Genomic DNA, 13,474 nt, shown 5'->3' with positions numbered 1-13,474 from the left:
CTGCCCTCTCCTGCGCGCTCTCACTCACTCACTTGCTCTCTCGCTCTCTCTCAAAAATAAATATTTAAAAATATATATATACATACACATAACTCCATATAAGTCCTATGAAGAGTAAAGTTTCCGAGTTTTGGTTGTTAGGAAATGGTTTGGGGGGAAAGCAGAGAACTAAAATTTGGAAATAGGAAGACTACAAGTAAATAGGCAAGAATCCTAAAACAAAGAAGTGATAATACACCTAGAAGGAATGTTAGAATGGGAATATATCGGATGAATTTGGAGGGCTTTGGAGACTAAAGTTTAGACACGTCTTTGTTTTCTTTCTTTTAATGTTTATTTTTTTTATTATTTTTTTTTAATGTTTATTTTTGAGACAGAGACAGAGCATGAACGGGGGAGGGGCAGAGAGGGAGACCCAGAATCGGAAGCAGGCTCCAGGCTCTGAGCCATCAGCCCAGAGCCCGACGCGGGGCTCAAACTCACGGACTGCGAGATCGTGACCTGAGCTGAAGTCGGACCCTTAACCGACTGAGCCACCCAGGCGCCCCTAATGTTTATTTTTGAGAGAGAGTGCAAGCAGCCGAGGAGGCAGAGAAAGAGGATGACAAAATCTCAGGCAGGCTCTGCACTGTCAATGCAGAGTCCAATGCAGGGCTTAAACTCCCAAACCATTAGATCATGACCTGAGCCTAAGTCAGGAGTCGATACTTAACTGACTAAGCCACCCAGATGCCCCTAGACATTTCTGTTATTGAATTCAGTTTGTCTTAGTAATCTCTATACCCAACGTGGGGCTTGAACCCACAACCCTGAGATTGAGTATAATATGCTCTTCTCAACTGAGCTAGCCAGGTATCCCTTGAATTTGGTCTCCTTGATTCCTATGAGAGTAGGTATTATTTTAACACGTGAGTGGAAGCTGAGGACCAAAGAGATGAAATGACTTCCCCAAGAACAGCTACAGAAGAGCAGGGCCTTTTCATTGCGGTAGGCTCCGTTGATAGAAAGTGGTAGGCTCCTGGAGAAACACAAGTTGCCATTGGGCTGAGAATGATGACTCGTTTCCATTTTACTGGGGTATAATCATTTGCTGAACAAAAGTCTCATGAAAATAATGATCGGTGCCTTGGCTGCCAAATCTGAGCCTAATTCTTTTTTAAATTTTTTTAATGTTTATTTTTGAGAGAGAGACCGCACAAGCAGGGGAGGGGCCGAGAGAGACAGGGAGACAGAATCTGAAGCAGGCTCCAGGCTCTGAGCTTTCAGCACAGAACCCTATGCAGGGCTCGAACTCACAAACCATGAGATCATGGCCTGAGCCGAAGTCAGACACTTAACTGAGCCATGCAGGGGCCCCATAAGCCCAGTAATTCTTATTTAGGGAAGAAATCTAGGGATGTTAACTACTACTAACCTTACCCTTCACTCCTGCGGAGTTAAACTGCCAATTCTTGGTTACTTTTTTTAATTTTTTTTTTTTTTATATTTATTTTTGAGCGTGAGGGAGACAGAATCCCAAGCAGGCTGCATGCCATCAGCACAGAGCCTGATGCTGGACTCAGAACTTAGGAATGAACCGTGAGGTTATGACCTGAGCCCAAATTGAGTTGATATTTAACCAATTGAGACACCCAGACACCCTCTTGGTTACTTTTTTTGGGGAGGTATCTTGTTCAAGGCTATTACTGCTACCAATGCTATAGTTCTATTTCTTCCCACCTCAAGGACTCTTCTTCAGCCATTCATTAATCCCCCAAAAGCATTTCTTTTCACCACACTTGAAATGTACAACTAACTTTCTCTGTCACAGAATGATCTCAAATAATTTTGGCTCTCAAATTAAGGAATGTATATAATTGGAGCAAAAACAAAAATTTTGAAGAATTACTCTCCTGGTTCTTAAAATGATTAAGTCTCTATTCAAATACTCAATAGTCCATTTAACAATGATATTTTAAGTAACCTCTGACTTCATCTTTTAAAAAACAAGAAGCACCTAGATGGCTCAGTCTGTTGAGCATCCAACTCTTGATTTAGGTGAGGTAATGATCCCGGGGTCTTAGAATTGAGCCCTACATACAAGCTCCATGCTCAGTGTGGAGTCTACATGAGATTCTCTCTCTCTGCCTCTACCCCCTCTCCCATGCTTCCCCTCTCTTTTTCTCTCTCCCTCTGTCTCTCAAATCAAACAAAAAACCAGGCGCCAGGATTGCTCAGTTAAGCATGTGACTTAAGGTCATGATCTTAAGGTTTGTGAGTTCGGCCCCACATCAGGCTCTTTGCTGTCAGTGCAGAGCCTACTTTGGATCCTCTTTCTCCCTCGCTCCCTGCCCCTGCCCCACTAGCTCTTGCTCACGCACACACTCTCTCCTCTCTCAAAAATAAACATTAAAAATTTTAAATTGAAAAAAACCCTGATACTCCAAAACATGTATAGGATTGAAGAATCTGAAATTCACAGGTTATTTACTGAATGACCCTTCTGATTTCTAAAGGGAAAAAAAAAAAAAAAAAAAGGCCAGTTTAGTTAGCTATGCTCTCACCATGTTTCTCCATTAGATTTTCCTTTTATTTGGGAAATACTTCAAACATGCAGATAAAGGACTGTATGAACTTGTTACCCAGCTGTTTTGTTTTTTAAAAATTAAATCCTACAGATACATATGGAGACCCCTGTATACCCTTCCTCATTCCTATTTTCCCTCCCTCAGAGATCCAGCTATCCTGAATTAGTGTTTTAGAACTAATTCCTATAAGTGAGTTGGTACTCTCTCAATCCATATTTATGTACCCAAAGAAGTTAGTGATCTGCAGGTTTTATTTTTTCTTCTGCAAGTTTTGAAACTTTAAACAAAATTGTACATTACATATCTTGCAAATTTCTTTCTTTTTTTTTAACATTTATTTATTTTCGAGAGAGCACAAGGAAGAGAGGGAGACACAGAATCTGAAGCAGGCTCCAGCTCCGAGCTGTCAGCACAGAGCGCGACGCGGGGCTTGAACTCACAAATTGAGAGATCGTGACCTGAGTGAGCCAAAGTCAGTTGCTTAACCGTCTGAGCCACCTGGATGCCCCACATATCTTGCAAATTTCTTTTCACTTCAACTTTGTTTCCATGATTTCTCTGTGGTAATTGATGTAGTTCTATTCATTCCCTTTCTAGTCCACTGTAGTCTGGCTTTTATCTGTACCTTTACCTGAATAGCTCTCAAGTTCATCTAGTTCCTATTTCCAATGGACACTCTTCATGCATGGCTACATGTGTATTTTCCTCAAATTAGTCTCCTTGACATCTCAGTTTCTCTTAAATCTGTTTATCTTCAGTTTCAAGATACCCAAAATTTGTTACATTACCTATCTACCTTGTCAAAATATTGCTATATGTATTCCCAAAGAAACTTGGTTTTTGCAACAAGTGGTGGTGGGAAAATCAGATACCCACATAGAAAAGAAGGAAGTTGGATTCTTATACCATATACAAAAACTAACTACAAATGGATCAAAGACTGAAATGTTAAGACTCAAAACCATAAAACTAAGAAGAAAACATAGGAGGAAAGGCTTCATTCCATTGATTTGGCAACGATTTATAGGATACCAAAAGCACAAGCAACAATAAGGGAAAAAGGTAGGGGCACCTGGCTGGCTCAGTCAATAGAGCATATAACTCCATCTCAGGGTCGTGAGTTCAAGCCCCATGTTGGGCATAGAGATAACTTTTAAAAAAACAAGTAAATTGGATTTCACCAAAATTTAAAATTTCTCTGCAACAAAGGACATAAATCAACAATAGAAAAGGCAGGGGCGCCTGGGTGGCTCAGTTGGTTAAGCGGCCGACTTCAGCTCAGGTCACGATCTTGCGGTCCGTGAGTTCGAGCCCCGCGTCGGGCTCTGGGCTGATGGCTCAGAGCCTGGAGCCTGCTTCCGATTCTGTGTCTCCCTCTCTCTCTGCCCCTCCCCCGTTCATGCTCTGTCTCTCTCTGTCTCAAAAATAAATAAAACGTTATAAAAAAATTAAAAAAAAAAAAAAAAGAAAAGGCAAACCACAAGATCATGAGAAGATATTTGTAAATGACCTATCTAATAAGGGGTTACTATCCAGAATATATAAAGAACTACAAGATTAAGAAAATGGGCAAAGGGCTTGAACAGATATTTTCCCAAAGATAGTACAAATGGGCGATAAGTGCATGAACAGATACTCAACATCACTAATCATTAGGGAAATGCAAGTCAAAACTACAGTGAGACAGCACCTCACACACACATTAGTGTTGACAAGGATGTGACAAAATCAACCCCTGTGCACTCTTTTTTTTTTTTTTTTTTTTTCAACGTTTATTTATTTTTGGGACAGAGAGAGAGCATGAACGGGGGAGGGACAGAGAGAGAGGGAGACACAGAATCGGAAACAGGCTCCAGGCTCTGAGCCATCAGCCCAGAGCCTGACGCGGGGCTCGAACTCACGGACCGCGAGATCGTGACCTGGCTGAAGTCGGACGCTTAACCGACTGCGCCACCCAGGCGCCCCAACCCCTGTGCACTCTTAATGGGAAAGTAAAATGGTATAGCCACTATGGAAGACGGTATGGTAGTTCTCAAAAGATTAAAGATAGAATTACCATTCCACTTCCGGGTATATACTCTATACTCCAATTGAAATCAGGGCCTTAGAGATATTTGTATATCTATACAGCATTCACAATAGGAAAAGGTGGAAGCAACCTAAGTGACCCTCACAGATAAGCAAAATGCAGTATATGCATACTGCATACAATATATACTGCATACTGTATATACATACAATAGAATAGTATTCAGCCTTAAAAGGGAGGAAATTCTGGCACATGCTACATCATGCTACAACTTTGAAGGCGTTAACTCTGAAATGAGCCAGTCACAAAAAGGCAGACTTGTATGATTACATTTATATAAGGTAACTAGATTAGTCAAATCATAAAGACAGAAAATAGAAGGGTGTTTGCAAGGTGAGAGGAAGAATTATTTTGTTTGTTTACATTTTATTTTTGAGAGAGAGAAAGAGCACAAGCAGGGGAGGGGCAGAGAGAGAGGAAGACACAGAATCTGAAGCAGGCTCCAGGCTCTGAGCTTCAGCACAGAGCCACATACAGGGCTCAAACTTACAAACCGTGAGATCATGACCTGAGCTGAAGTCAGATGCTCAACCAACTGAGTCACCCAGGTGCCCCAAGAATTACTGTTTAATGGGTACAGAATTTCAGTTAGGGAAGATGAAAAAATCCTGGTGATGGGTGGTGAGGTTGTACAACAATGCAAATATACTTAATCCCACTGAACTATACACTTAAAAAAGTGGTTATGATGGTAACCATTTATGTTTTTTTTTTAAGATCTTTTATTCTTAAGTAATCTCTACACCCAACATGGGGCTAGAACTCACAACCCTGAGATCAAGAGTCACATACTCTACTGACTGAGCCAGCCATGTTATGTAAGTGTATTTTTTTAAATTATTTTAAGGAGGGGTCCCTTGCTGGCACAGTCAGTTAAGCTTCCGACTTTTGATTTCGCCAAAGATCGTGAACTCACAGTTCATGAGATGAAGCCCCACATCAGACTCTGCACTGACAGCACAGAACCTGCTTGAGCTTCTCTCCCTCTCTCACTGTACCTCCCCCACTTGATCTGTCTCTCACACTCTCTGTCAAAATAAACATTTTTAAAAATTATTTTAAGGAAAGAAAAGAAACCTCAGTGTCAACCTAATCCAGTCACAGACTTCTTCATAGCCATTCCCTACTATATTTACTTTCTAAATATTTTCTGTTTATCCCCCCCCCCCCCCCCGCCCCTTTGCTTCATTCCTAATGCCACTGCCTTAACTGAGAACCACCTGAACAGGCTATTGCTATCATTTCCTAATAGTTCTTCTACCCTCGGCTAAGAATCCCTCTACACTTGCCTCCATACGGTGGGTAGATTTCTAAAATCCTCTTCCACTTGGGGTGCCTGGGTGGCTCAGTCAGTTGAGCGATCAACTTTGGCTCAGGTCACAATCTCATGGTTTGTGAGTCTGAGCCCTGCGTCAGGGTCCACGCTGACAGCTCAGAGCCTGGAGCCTGCTTCAGATTCTATGTCTCCCTCCCTCTCTCGGCCCCTCCCCTATTCATGCTCTGTCTCTCTCTGCTTCAGAAATAAAATTAAAAAAAAAAAATTAAATCCTCTTCCACTTAAAGCCCTGTTGAATAAAGCAGCAACTTTCAAACTTTAGTCATGAAATCCTTTGTTCAAAATAAGTCTCTTTTGGGGCACCTGGGTGGCTCAGTTGGTTAAGTGCCGACTTCAGCTCAGGTCATGATCTCACAGTTCGTGAGTTCAAGGCCCGCTGTGCTGACAGCTCAGAGCCTGAAGCCTGTTTCAGATCCTGCGTGTCCCCCTCTCTCTCTGCCCCTACCATGCTCATGCTCTGTCTCTCTTGCTCTCTCTCAAAAATAAAAAATATACATAAAAAAAATTTTTTTAATAAGTCTCTTTTTTAAAAAGTTTATTTATTTACTTTGAGAGAAAGAAGGAGAGAGAGAGAGAATCCCAAGCAGGTTCCACACTGTCAGTGCAGAGCCCAATGTGGGACTCAAACTCATAAACCATAAGATCATGACCTGAGCCAAATCCAGAGTCGGACACTTAACCTAATGAGCCATCCGTGCATCCCTATCCCTGTTCAATATAAGTCTTAATTAAAATTCTAACAGACTCTGACTGAAGAATCTAGGTCTGGAGACTTGCCTTACTCAGCCTTACGTATCCCTCTTATTATAGAATAGAGTTCAAAGGGGTGTCTTGGTGGCTCAGTCACTTAAGCAGTCAACTTTTGATTTCAGTTCAGGTCATGATCTGGTTCATGAGTTCGAGCGAGCCCCACACTGAGCTCTGCACTGACAGTGTGGAGACTGCTTGGGATTCTCTCTCTCTCTCTCTCTCTCTCTCTCTGCCCCTCCCCCACTCATGCTCTCTCTATCTCTGCAAGTAAATGAATAAACTTAAAAAAAAGAGTAGAGTTTGAAAACAATGGGAATCAGTATTCATTCAATAAATTCCTCAATTTCTACTATTTGCTAAGCAGTGAGAATCCAACAGAATAAGATACGATATCTGCCCTTGTGGAAATTACAGGCTAATGGGAAAGGCAAATAGGACATTTTAAATTCCTTAGCTTAGTCTCCATATATGTCTCTACACAACTCTGAGCCTATTCATTTAAGGAATATTTATTCAGCATTGGAATAGGCTCTAATTATTGTTTTATTATTGTTGGGGTAGTGAAAGAGACAAATAGCTTTTCACTCATTTTTTTCTCTCAAGGGGTAGGATATTTCAACATTTTTGTTGATTTCATTTTGGGGTTTCATGGATAGGTGTGTTTTGAGAACTTTAGTTGAAATATAATGAATAATACTGTAATTATTGATATGGTAATAAGTCAAGTTGCTGTATCTGGTGTAGCTTATCATTAAGGAGGGGTTTAGACTCTTAATCTTTAACTTAAAAGATTAATGCTTTATAGGTTCTCAATGATATTACATATGGATGGAGACCATTTTTCAAAATATTTTAGTGGAACTAATTCAAGAACAATTGACAACAATGGTATAAAACTAATATGACACACAGATTCCTGAGCATTGTCCATAGTATAGTCCTGGTCATGTAGATATCAGGGTTGTTTGATTTAATCATCCAAGAATGGCATCTGTTTTCAGACCTAGGGAGGGAATGGTTCATAAGTGTAAGATGTCTTCAGATGAAATTAGTATTCAGAATGCTATTTCTTTTTTGTTTGTTTGTTTCAATTTTGAGAGAGTGCAAGCAGGGAAGGGCCACAGAAAGGGAGAGAGAGAATCTCATATAAATAAAACTTGAACATTACCAACCAACTTAACCTAATTTACATTTATAGAACACTCCACATAACTGCACCAGAGAATACACACTCTTTTTAGATACACACAGAACTTTTACCAAGATAGATCAATTCTGAACTATAATACAAGTCTTAGTAAATTCATAAAGATTCTAGTTATACAACTATGTCCTAGGGCCACAATGGAATTAAATTAGAAACCAATAGCAGAGGGGCACCTGGGTGGCTCAGTCAGTTAAGCATCTGACACTTGATTTCAGATCAGATCATGATCTCTTGGTTCCTGAGTTCAAACCCTGTGTCAAGCTCTTCACTGACAGCATGGGCCTGCCTGGGATTCTCTGTCTCCCTCTCTCTCTACCCCTTCCCCACTCACTTGCTCTCTCAAAAGTAAATAAATAAACTTAAAAAAAAAAGAAAGAAACCAATAGCAGAAAGATATCTTAAAAATCCCCCAGTATTTTATTTAGAAAATTGTTTTAATGTTTATTTATTTTTGAGAGAGAGACAGAGTGCAAGCAGGGGAGAGGCAGAGAGAGAGGGAGATACAGAATCTGAAGCAGGCTCCAGGCTCTGAGCTGTCAGAGCCTGACACTGGACTCAAACCCATGAAATAAAGCAATTCTAAGTAACCCACAAGTCAAAGAAGAAATTGAAGGGAAATTTAAAAATATTGGAACTCAATGAAAATATCATAATTTATGGAATTCAGTAAAGCAGTACTTTTGGGGATATTTGTTCTAAACCTACTAATTACTCAGCATTTAACAGAAACAAGCTATTGATTTATACAGCAACACAAATGAATCTCAATTACTATCAGTGAAAGGAGCCAGTAAAAAAAAAGTATATCTTGTGGGGCACCTGGGTGGCTCAGTTGGTTAAGCGTCCAACTTCCACTCAGGTCATGATCTCACGGTTCGTTCGTTTGAGCCCGAACTCTCTTTTTTGAGAGAGCGTTGAGCTCTGTGCTGACAGCTCAGAGCCTGGAGCCTACTTTGATTCTGTGTGTTCCTCTCATTCTGCCAATCTCCTGCTCATGATCTGTTCACCTCTCAAAAAATAAATGTTAAAAAATTTTTTTTTAATTAAAAAAAAAGTGTATCTTGTATCATTACAGTTCCAATTTTGATTTTTTTTAAATTTTTTTTTTAACGTTTATTTATTTTTGAGACAGAGACGGAGCATGAACGGGGGAGGGTCAGAGAGAGGGAGACACAGAATCTGAAACAGGCTCCAGGCTCTGAGCTGTCAGCACAGAGCCCGACACGGGGCTCGAACTCACGGACCACGAGATCATGACCTGAGCCAAAGTCGGCCGCTCAACCGACTGAGCCACCCAGGCGCCCCTACAGTTCCAATTTTTAAACATTCTGGAAAATGCAAACATATCTCTAGTGACAAAATGGTCAGTGGTTATCTGTGCCAAAGTTTGGGGTGGGGAAAGAGGAGGGATTATAAAGGTGCATTAAGGAAGTTTTCTGGGGTGATTGATACATTTATTTTTATTTTGGTGATGGTGTATGGGTGTATAAATATGCAAAAACCTCAAATTGTCCACTTTAAATATGGGCCTCTTATTGTTAATCAATTATACCTCAATAAAGTATTTAAGAATTTTTTTTTTTTTTTTTTTTTTTTTTTTTGAGAGAGAGCGAGCATTAGCAGGGGAGAGGAACAGAGGGAGAGACAGAGACTCCCAAGCAGGCTCTGTGCAAAGCCCAAGGTGGGACTCAATCCCATGATGCTTAACCGACTGTGCTACCCAGGTGCCCCTGTTTTGTTGGGTTATTTTAAACATTGCTCTCTTATGATGGAAAATTTTCCACTGGGCAATTAGTCACAGAAAGCAATAAACTTGGCCAAGCTTTTTTTTTTTTTTAATCCTAGTCATGTTAAAATAGTTCTTTATGTTCTATATATATATGTAATTTTATGTACTTGGAAAAATATCATTATACAAGTCTTTGGTTACTGCTTTCCAGTGCACACAGATTTCTTGAATAACAGCCTTGTAAAAATACTCTTAAACATTTTTCTGCATGTTTTATTATTCATAGAAATTCATGTTTTCTATTTCATAGAAATCTATTCAAAGCAACCAGTATAACTCTTTTTATTAGGTGCATAATAATTGTGGGAATGTCACATAATTTATTCATCTATTACTACTGGTGACATTCACATTGTTTCCAGGTTTTTGCCATCATGAACAATGCTATGATAAACGTATTTATTTGGTTTCTGTAATCTTTCTTGTTAACTTCTAAGTATTTTATGTGTTTGGTACTATTGGGAGTAGAATCTATTCGATTTGCCACATGCCTATTGCTAAAATAGAGAAAAGGTATTGATTTCTATATGGTTCCCTTTATGAAGGGTTGACTCTGAGAAAGGAGAAATGGGGAGTAAGGCGGCTGGGCGTGATTATTTTTTCATAACATGTATTACAGAATTAAGAGACCTTTTAAAACACGTGCATGTGTAATTTTTATAAAAATTAAATACAAAATAATAAATGGTAATGGGGCATCCCTATTAGTTTCTGATTTTATCTGAAATGCTGTAGTGTTTTACCAGTTAGGATAATACTGGCTATTTGTTTAGATATATAGCCTTGACTATTTAAGTTGTTTCCTGGAATTCTTATTTAAACTTATTGTTATTATTTATCATTTTATCATTTATATTATGATGTATAAATGCTGACTTATCAAAGGTTTTTCAGCACTTAATAACAATGTCACGATCCTAATATTATCACAATAAATTATAGTGATTTATTTTCTCAATATTAAGCCACCCCAGCATTCCAAAAATAGTCTTTACTAAGTTGTAGAATATTATTCTTTTGTACATTGATGAATTCTCTTTGCTAATATGTTATTTAGAAGAACTCCCTCTCCGAGGAGGAATTCTTTCTCTTTTTAGTGGTTAAATAATGAATATGATTACCAACAGTGTTGATTACAAAGAAGAGAAAGGTGCTAGAGGTAGTGAATTTTTCTAAATGGGAAACCAGAATCTGGGCCCAGGAGTTCAGCTGCCAGGGAGGGGCAGCTGTGTAGTAAGTAATGGAGTTGGGGGCAAGGGGTCAGGGCTGCTCCTCCTTCTTCTCGACAAAATTACCTTCTTCCTTGCCACCAGCATCTCACAGAAGGGGGTCTGTGCTCCCAGCTGCCTGGATGGACTTGATCCACTTGTCCTTCTCTGCCTGCATGGGGGCCAAGACCAGGTATACCCCCCTGCCACCTGCCTCTGTTTTGCAGAATTCAGTGAGCTGCCCCATGTTGTTGGAGATGCAAAACTCAAAGCAGTTTGGTTTCTGAGGCTCGTACGCTTCTTGAACGTTCAGATTCTCCACAGGGATGATTCCTGCCAGCTCCTTGTCTGTCATATTCTCAAAATAGTAGAGGCAGTTGTGGTGACAAACCAGCACCAACTCTGCGTCTTCACCTGACCTCCTCCCAGCTTAAGGAGCTGGCCCTTCTGGTCCAGGTTGAAGAAGGTATGGGTTAGACCATTCCCATCATCCTCAGGAATACTAAAGGGCTCATTTCAGATGCTGTCATAGAGGTTCCTGAGCAGCAACTCAGGTCCCACTCTTGTCGATGCCTTGGTTCATGGCCCCAGAGTGCTCGAGGCCGGACTTCTTCTAGACATTGGGATTGTGAAGGCTGGTGTTCAACATGATGAGGCGAATAACAGCACCTCACACGTATCTGTAGATTAAAAAACACTGGGATTGCACAGGCAGATTCACTGGGCGAAGGCTTCTATCATCTGGTCAACCATCTGGGCCTAGCGCAGGAGGCAGAAAGCTCCATAGAAATTGCCTGAGGGCCTGCACCACATCAAGGTCTGGGAACTCATACAGATCCACAAAGGCATGGAGCAGTGGCAAGTTCAGCCCTTCTGTCTGCCAGAGGTAGACCCCATGACCATCTCATTCAGGCCCTTACCCTTGTACAGGATACCGGCATGTTCCGGAGAAGTTCCTTCTCCACCAAGAACTAGATCGCCTTCTGGAGTCCATGCTGAAGTTCCTCCTGACCACTGCTGTCTTTTGGTTCTGTTGCAAGGTTTTAGCTACCTTCTTTGGCCTCCAGACCCTCCACCTTTCCAGTGGCTTCACTGAGCTCCTATGGGCGCTGGATCTCTACCAGCAGCTCGGGCCTCTGCCACTAGAAGTTCTCCAGCTGCATCCACTCCTCCAGAGTTGGGTCTTGAGGGCTCACCGGCACCAGGCACTGTCCTCCATAGTGACTAGGAAGGTCTGTGGGCCTGGCCAGGATCCACTTAGGCCGGCAGGCTCGGGTGAGCCCACTCAAACTCCCAGGAGCCAACGCCTCCTTCTGTGTGCCAGTCTTCCACACTGAAATCTCTTCCTTAGCCTCTCAACCGCCCTGACTATAGGGAGTTTTGCACCTATAAGTAAGATCAGTCACTAGTTTTCTCTTAAGAAAAAACCAAAATAACAAAAACAAAAACAAAACAAACAAAAAACAAAAAAATGGGCACTTGGGTGGCTCAGTTGGTTAAGCATCCAACTTCAGCTCAGGTCATGATCTCACAGTTCATGAGTTTGAGCCCCGCATGGGACTCTGTGCTGACAGCTCAGAGCCTGGAGCCTGTTTCGGATTCTGTGTCTCCCTCTCTCTATGCCCCTCCCCTGCTCATGCTTTGTTTCTCTCTTTCTCAAAAATAAATAAACATCAAAAAAAATTTTTTTTAATTAAAAAAACAAAAAGCCTATAGCAGGCTGCAGTGGAGAAGATGGAACAGCTGTGATGTAATAAAAAGAACATAACTTTATAAATCAGAAGATGACATTTAGCGTTAAATATTTACTAGCACACCAAAACAAGATCATTTTCAAAATCTAAGCACTATGTTCTATGATTCTACCACACTTTGGCATGAAACTTCAATCAAGATAAATGCAGTAATACAACAAAATTAGGATTTTATTACCCTTAGAGTGGCATCAGGCAACCACTGATCTTCCACTGCAATAGCAAGACAATGAATTTTTAGGTATCGAGCATCGGGTTCCATCCCTAAGGATAGAGGCTGTTAGTCTCTTTTTTTTAATGATTGTCATTGTTGGGGTGCCTGGGTGGCTCAGTCGGTTGAGTGTCCGAATTCGGCTCAGGTCATGATCTCACAGTCTGTGAGTTCAAGCCCCGCGTCGGGCTCTGTGCTGACAGCTCAGAGCCTAGAGCCTGCTTCGGATTCTGTGTCTCCCTCTCTCTCTGCATTCTGTCTCTTGCATTCTGTCTCTGTCTCTGTCAAAAATAAATAAACATTAAAAAAATTTTTTTTTTAATTATTGTCATTGTAAATTTCTACCTTTTTTTTTTAATGTTTACTTATTTTTGAGAGAGAGAGAGAGAGCAAGCAGGGAAGGTACAGAGAGGGGGACAGAGGATTCAAAGCAGGCGCTGCACTTACAGCAGAGTAGGCTGTAGGTCACTGATTTTAACTGAAATGATTTCGTGTTTTATCATTTTGTGTACGACTACCAAGTCATATAAGCATGAAAAGCATTTTAATTATTTTAGCTAATC

At 40.8% G+C, this 13,474-nt stretch overlaps 1 pseudogene; it reads right to left on the bottom strand.

Moving 5' to 3' along the window:
- Positions 1-9,645: 9,645 nt before the first annotated feature.
- LOC122224714 lies at positions 9,646-11,985 on the bottom strand (annotated as a pseudogene).
- Between the last annotated feature and the right edge of the window lie 1,489 nt (positions 11,986-13,474).

This window comes from Panthera leo, chromosome B4, assembly GCF_018350215.1.
Source record: "Panthera leo isolate Ple1 chromosome B4, P.leo_Ple1_pat1.1, whole genome shotgun sequence".
Lineage (NCBI taxonomy): Eukaryota > Metazoa > Chordata > Mammalia > Carnivora > Felidae > Panthera > Panthera leo.
This window is presented reverse-complemented; position numbering and strand designations above follow the sequence as displayed.